The following is a 7,524-nucleotide window of genomic DNA, read 5'->3' as shown; positions in this document are numbered from 1 at the left end:
CAAGCCCAAGTGCTGCCCCATGTGAGCTGCTAAACTGCCGCTCCCCCTCTGTTTTTTGTTTTTTTACAAAGCATTTGTAGAATTTTATTTAAACAAATCTGTAGAAATGTCAGCAATCAATCGCAATTTTTGTTTTTACTTTTCAGATCTACCTAGGTTTCGGCCACTGAGTAGCCAGTCTCATAGCTTTTAATATGTGCTTACACCTAAACCGTCATGTTGACAGTTACATTCAGCATGACGGTACAGATGTAAATATAACTCAAAGCATTGAGAATAGCCACACTGTGCCCAAAATCTATGTATATCTGGAAAATAAAAACAAAAATTGCGACTGATTGGTGACATTCTGTACAGATTTGTACAAAACAGTCGCTGGGCACAAGCTCAAAAATGGAGCCAAACCTGTTTGAAGAAATCTAGCTAATTTTAATAAGCCTTGTGAATTTACAAAATGCTAAAATGCGTGTGAAATCTTATGGGACTTAACTGCTAAGGTATCAGTCCCTGCTTACACACTACTTAACCTAAATTATCCTAAGGATAAACACACACACCCATGCCCGAGGGAGGACTCGAACCTCCAACAGGACCAGCCTCACAGTCCATGACTGAAGCGCCCTAGAACGCTCGGCTAATCCCGCGTGGCATGAACTTACAGTTAACGTAAATAAACATTTTTCAATGGTTTTGAACAGATAATATATGCAATGGAAAACAAAATATATTTACAATTTAACGATAATTTGGTTTGAACAATAATATTTACAATAACTATGTAATGTTGAACAAAATGAGAAACAACACAGTAAATAACCAAGACACTAACCGTAATATAAAAATTAAAAAATTACTAGACACATCGAACCCTCCTGTCTTTTGCTTGTGCAAACTCTTTCACATGATCAGTGTAATTTAAGTCGTCTGCAAGCTCGTGCTCAATCGATATTATTGCAAGATCATTCAAACAAGTTTGGCTCATCGTTGATCAGAGGTATGTCTTTATCAATTTCAGTTCTGAGAAACTCCTCTCCCCACTTGCAACTGGCACTGGGAGTGTTAGGAGAATTCTCAGAGAAATGTTAACATTAGGGCAAAAATTATATCTTCCTGTAAACTTCAGAGTCTCTTTTGCACCAATTCCAGGTTTCAACAATGTTGAAAACACTTTTAGTTCTTTCCTCAACTCCAGTGGATCAATGTCGTTTGACTCGTGGTGTTGCAAAATCGCTGCGAGTTTTCTACACTTTGTGTACAGACTGTCAAGAGGTGCATTCTTCAGCTCGCTGATGTCGTAGAGAAAACCAAAATAATCACAATGAGATTTCAGTTGATTGAATCTCTCAACCAAAGATGTGGTTACTGTATCTAAAAGATAATAGTAGAATTCAATCTCGTAACCTTTTGTTTTCATCTATTGTCTCATCCCTTCCTTCATAGGTAAAGTGTATTGGCTTCGTACTTTGTCGCCGGGAAACACTTATCCGTGGTAATGTTAGATCTTCTAACTCTAATTCTGTAGCCAATTCTTTGGAATCAGTCAAGAAAGAGACAAACTTTTCTTCTGTTCTGCAGGTCTCAAAATATGCTTTCGTTTATTCAAGCATTTCCACGGCCTCAGAAACATTTATGTCAATGATCTGGAGGGTCTTACTGACTACACTGATGTGAAGCAGAACGTCGTACCAGATTACCAGAGAAGTGAGAAAGGTATAATTTTTTATTTGATTCGCAAGTGACGTTGCTTCGTGAGCGGTCATGCTATCGAATTATTCTGATATATGAACCAGTGCATCATAAACACCTCCAATTTGAAACCTCAGGGGAGTAAGTGCATCGATGCGACTTTCCCACCTAGTATCGCTCAGTGGCTTCAGCGACAGGTTAGGCAGGTACTTCTTCAAGACATCCCAACGTCGAACGGAGGACGAGAAGAAATCATACAAGCTTTTCACTGTTGAAAACATGGAAACAGCATATTTAGAAGACATAGCGGCATCGTTTACAACAAGATTCAATGAGTGACTGCTACATGGTACATAAAATGCTCTCTTGTTCATATATGAAATTCTTTTCTGGAGACCAGACTTCTTTTCTTTCATGTTTGCTCCATTGTCGTACCCTTGCCCTCTCATGTTACACAATAGGATTTTTTTTATCTTCCAAGAACTTGAGTACGACCTGCGTCAAAGTGGACCTTGAAGAATCGGGCACTAGAAGAAATACCAGGAAATGCTCCCGAATTCGGACATAGTATATCCCATCGAGTCTTGTCTCCTGGACGAAACGTACCACAACTGTCATCTGCGAAACTGTTGAAATATCTGGTGTGCAGTACAGAATTATACTGCAATACTTTGCAGATTTCATCATTAATAGAATGTTGTTGGTTGTAGATGATCCAATAAGATGAATTATTTCATTCTGTGTTTCTTTTCCAAGGTAATGATGACCCTTTTTCTCACCTTGCTTTGTTCTGTGCAGGTGCTCCATCATCACAGTGTCGAACTTTCCGAATAATTCAAGTAGTTTCAAGAAGTTTCCGTTGTTAGGCTGAAAGAGTGTATGCAGACATTGCCGACCCAGGAAAAGAATTATTGCTATTAAGCGCTGAAGAACATTTTTCCAATGTTCGCTTTCAGTATTCATAATCCTTTGAAGATGGGCGTCGACAGTTCGTGACTTTTTCAGTCCCTCGGAAAACGCGATGCACTTTTTATGTGAATTCAAATCCTCGGTAGACTTTCGAGATACGAAGCAAGGTGCCGCCAGTCGCTTGTATCGTTCTTTGCAATTTTTACTGTAGATAACGAAAAAAGTTTGCAACAAAAGCAGAACACAGCATCCTTCCTCTTTGAGTACACCAACCAATGTCTGTCTCCTTCTTCTAACGTCTTCAAAGAACAGCTGTAGTGCACAGGGCTGAAACGCCGGTTGTCCGCGTTTTTAGGACATTCTTCACCTTGCTTAATGCGCTCGGGAGGACCTCGCATGACCGCAGTCGTTCGAATGGAGTCGGTAATAATTTCCGGCCATCTTCCGGGATCTGAGACAATTGTGTCCTCCAGTTTAGGCTCGCCTTCAATCCCTTCTCCGGTGGTGAGTACTTCGGCTGATGTTCCTCCGGTATTTTCCGAATCGGGTCGCCTAATTTCAGTTCTGCCTGATGTTTCAATCTCAGAGGTTTCGTCACAAAGCAGGTCTTGAGTCCAGACGAAGTCTGTTGAACATGTTGTGGATGGCCCACTGTCAGCATTGCTCCTGTATGCGATGGTTGCAATACTGTGTTCGTCTACTTTCTGGTCATGTCCTGAAGATAAAGATGTAGCTGCAGTAGCTCCACTAGTTTCTGCACTTTCAGGATCTATTTTTCCACCCTCGCCGCTGCTAGGTCGTTCTCCGTTTGGCTTGAAATATCGTTGTAGTGCATCCTTTTGCTTCTTATCGCCATCTTCCTTCAGCCACCGTCTTTTCCTATATTCATTGCCCAACAGTCTTTTTCTACCATCGGACATGTTTCGATCCAGCCTGTAAAGAACTAACTGTTGATGTCAGTTTTATTTGCAACACACTTCGCAGACAATTTCCTGATATTCCACTGCATGTAAACGCAAAATTATATTACTGTAGGATACACTGTTCAGAAGATGAAGTCATAAGAATTGAGCCGCATGAAATCGAATTTCAGGCCGAATTTCACTACAGACACAGGTGAAACGGTCAAAGAGTGGGGCGGAAGACTATGGAGAGAGGAAGAATAAGGAGATGGAGTAACATAACAATGCAATAAATACACACCCGGGCATGGACAGGTACTAATGCCAGTCGAAATATATTAACTTACTGCACTGCGGTTGTTCATTTCAAAGAACTGACACTCGACATCTGTCGTAATTTTCACGAGTCACTTCTTTCGTCACTGATTTTGGAATAAGGGGTAAGAAATTAGTCATCGCCGTATCGCTTCACTTTTCTTCGCTTTATTTTCATACTAGCTATTGGGACGACGCGTGCTTCTTTGCCGACTTGCCAATTTTTGAAGTGACAGATCATAAGAAAAATCAGTTTTCCTATTCTGCAATCTTGAAGGAGAAAAATTCTAACTTACGAGCAACGTGCATGCGCAATACTATATAAAAAGCACTTACCTATTACATCCCAAGCTGCAAGAAATTCGAACGCACCAATCCTTCTGTTCTTACGAAACGCAATTGAAGAGCTTCTGACCAATCCTGACTCCCTCGGCCAACTACCGAAACGAATTCTGTAGTTTTCGTTGTAGAGAACGCAACACTACCTATGGCCTGGAAAGGCGAAGTGGTGACGCGGCAATGCCAGGAACTAGGTCACGTGACGAGGTACAGCAAGGCTATGGTTGAACTAGCGCCCAAGAAGAAGAAGCAAGAAGCTCACAATTAGTATATGATCGATGATATGGATAAATGTATTATCTGGCAGCAATTTCTATGGCATTACGAACAATAGAAGGAAATACGAACTTTGCGAAAACTGCACAACTTTTGTCAAACAGAAATGAGCTTCAAAGCTAGCAAAGAAACCCTTAGACTCAATGTTCTGCCTATGGATTTTCGCTTTAGAAGGTGTCAGAATTAACTTTTTGTTTTGTGCGGATGAGAGGGCATTGTTGCCAAAAGACCATACTTTCTCAGGTTTTCATCAGTCAAAGCGACCAGTAGTTTACTAAGATGAAACATGGGGCCAGCCGGAGTGGCCGTGCGGTTCTAGGCGCTCCAGGCTGGAACCGCCAGACCGCTAAGGTCGCAGGTTCGAATCCTGCCTCGGGCATGGATGTGTGTGATGTCCTTAGGTTAGTTAGGTTTAAGTAGTTCTCGGCAGTTGAGTCCCATAGTGCTCAGAGCCATTTGAACCATTTTTTTGAAACATGGATTCACACGCATTATCCAGTAAATAAATGTTGGCACACTGATAGTGTGCGGGTAGTACTGTCAAATAAAAGTGCCGGTCAGAGCTTAATTGTTGTTCATGCAGGCGGAGACAGGTGTTTCATGGCTCAAAAACCAAAACGTCCGACTATCACTCAGAAACGAATAGCAAAAATGTTCAAAAATACGTCGAAACCCAACCTATGCCAGGCTTATTATCAATGTCTTTACCCTTGTAAATATTCGCAGCATATTTACCCATTCAGAATACTTCTAGTCATTGTAGGTGTTGGACATGTTTGACTGTAGTAATGTTCAACCATTTTTTTCCATAATGTGGGAAGAATAAAATACTCGGAAACTGCCACTGAGGAGCTTAGCAAAATTGCTTCAGGCTTAACGTGTAACCACAGTATTGAACATTGCATTCGAATTTCCAGATTAGATTTCATCTTCTGCAAAATTAGTTGTGAGTAAACGCACAGATCGTAACAGGCTGGCACCGCTCCACTCATTAGAATACTGCCGTGTACGCCAGACTGCTTCCACTCTGTTCCTCCTGCGTAAACACGACGGTGCTGCCACAGTGGCGAAGAAGAAATTAGTCCTCCTCCCTCCCCTTGTTTAACAGCGGCGGCCGCCAGGTAGTCGAGGCGCGATGCCACAGTTCCCGAAGCCACTCCCTCTGAGGTTTGGTTTCGAATCCCCTTCTTGGGTATGAATGTTGAGTTCTGACTAAAAAAGAAAAAAGGGGGGCGGCAGATTTACTGCCCCTCGGAAAGTGCCGCCCCGTGCGGCCGCACGTTACGCATGTGCCTTGCGCCGCCCCTGCCCCTACCACTCACTACTATCTGCTTCATCGCGGCCAGGTCACCGCTAAAATGGCGGCAGGTTGTGGCTTGTAGCAGTCAGAAAAATTGACAACTGGCACCGACAAGTTTTGGTAGTATATTCATATACTTCTTACTTAAAATTACATATTTATGTATTTTAATGACAACATGATTCCTGTTATATGTCGACAAAAGATTCCCTAACATCTTTTTCATAAATTATTGTAAAATAAGAACAATTTTTAGGTTCTGTTTTAATAATCACAGGGTGAACATTAATAAAACTGGCAAACTGCAGGGATGGGTTTCTGACTGGAAATGGAGGAAAAAAGGTCTTATGAACATGTGCTCGGATATGCATCATTGCCACAGTAGATACCGCTGATGAATGAAAGTTCCTCTGACCATGTGCCATATGTTCCTTGCTTGTTGCAGACTGTGTGATTGAACCAGAGTACTGTAAGCAGTAGAATCGTCTGGTATTCAGGTCACGAACAAGCCAAGATGGTGTTTGTGTATGACCAAACAGATGAAAAAATGGAAAGGCAGCACAGCTGAAACAAGCCAAGCAGCCTCACAGACACACAACATTTCAAGCCCTTTTTGGCCGTTTGTGTGATCATGGGTGATTTTAGACAAACGAACGTGCAGGGAGGTGGCAGACTGTGAGACACCAGATTTCGAGGGCCAGGTTCTACAGGAATCGAGACGAACTCTAGGACAAGGACCAGCGGCATGACAACATCATGTAAGGCAAAGTACAATTATGTGTATCCTGCATGACAACCACTGCTATCCCTATGACCTGCAGTGAGTACAAGGATTATCACCAGCGGGTTTCCCTCTATGGGAAGGATTTTGTCGATGGTCTCTGCACCAGACCATCACAACAATGGGATTTCTATCATCAGTGCTCTTTACCATCGAAGCAATCTTTACGAGAACTGACATCTTCAATCTGCATAATTGTCATGTTGAGCTACAGACATGGCATGTGGTCAGAAAAACTTTCATCTGTCAGCACCACATACCAAGCCAACAATGCATTTCTGGACACATGTCCATAGGACCTTTCTTCCTCCATTACCAGCCAAGAATCCATCACTGCAGTTTGTCGGTTTTATTAATGTTCACCCTGCAATTTACAATAATAATAAAAACGTGTTAAGGAGTCTTTTATCGATATGTAACAGGATTTGTGCTGTAATTAAAATGTGTAAATAAATTTAAGTAAGAAGTACATGAATAAAACGTTCTCGGTTTTCAAGCTGCGTCAATTCGAATAAAATCCTCGAGCTTTCGATGACGGAGTCCCAGTATATAGATGCATGAGTCACACTTTTGTATTTTCGAACTGTATTTTATGTCCGTTTTCTAGACAGTGCTCCGCTATGGCCGACTTGTCAAACTCTCTTTGTTTTATATGGCGTTTGTGCTCAGCATGACGCTCCACAACCGTGTGAATTGTTTGTCCGATATACAAGCTGCCAAACTCACAGGGTACATCATACACGCCAGACACTCGAAGAGCAATGTCGACATTGAAAGAAAGCAAAGACAGATGAGCGACGCGGGAGCGGCAGTTTCGAACGCGGCACCTGCCCCTGGCGCCACCAGACGTCACCGGTGCTGTGACGGGCAATAGCTCCACTCGGGTCGACTTACGCGCGAACGCCTCGTTATTCTATCCGATTGGCTGCTGATGATGTCATCAAGCCTATATAAGCGAGAAACCGTAGCAGTCAGTGAACTCCTGGCGACGATGGCGGAGATGGTCATCTAAATCT

The sequence above is a fragment of the Schistocerca americana genome, chromosome 1, assembly GCF_021461395.2.
Source record: "Schistocerca americana isolate TAMUIC-IGC-003095 chromosome 1, iqSchAmer2.1, whole genome shotgun sequence".
Lineage (NCBI taxonomy): Eukaryota > Metazoa > Arthropoda > Insecta > Orthoptera > Acrididae > Schistocerca > Schistocerca americana.
The sequence above is the reverse complement of the archived record's forward strand: the minus strand, read 5'-3'. Positions refer to the sequence as shown.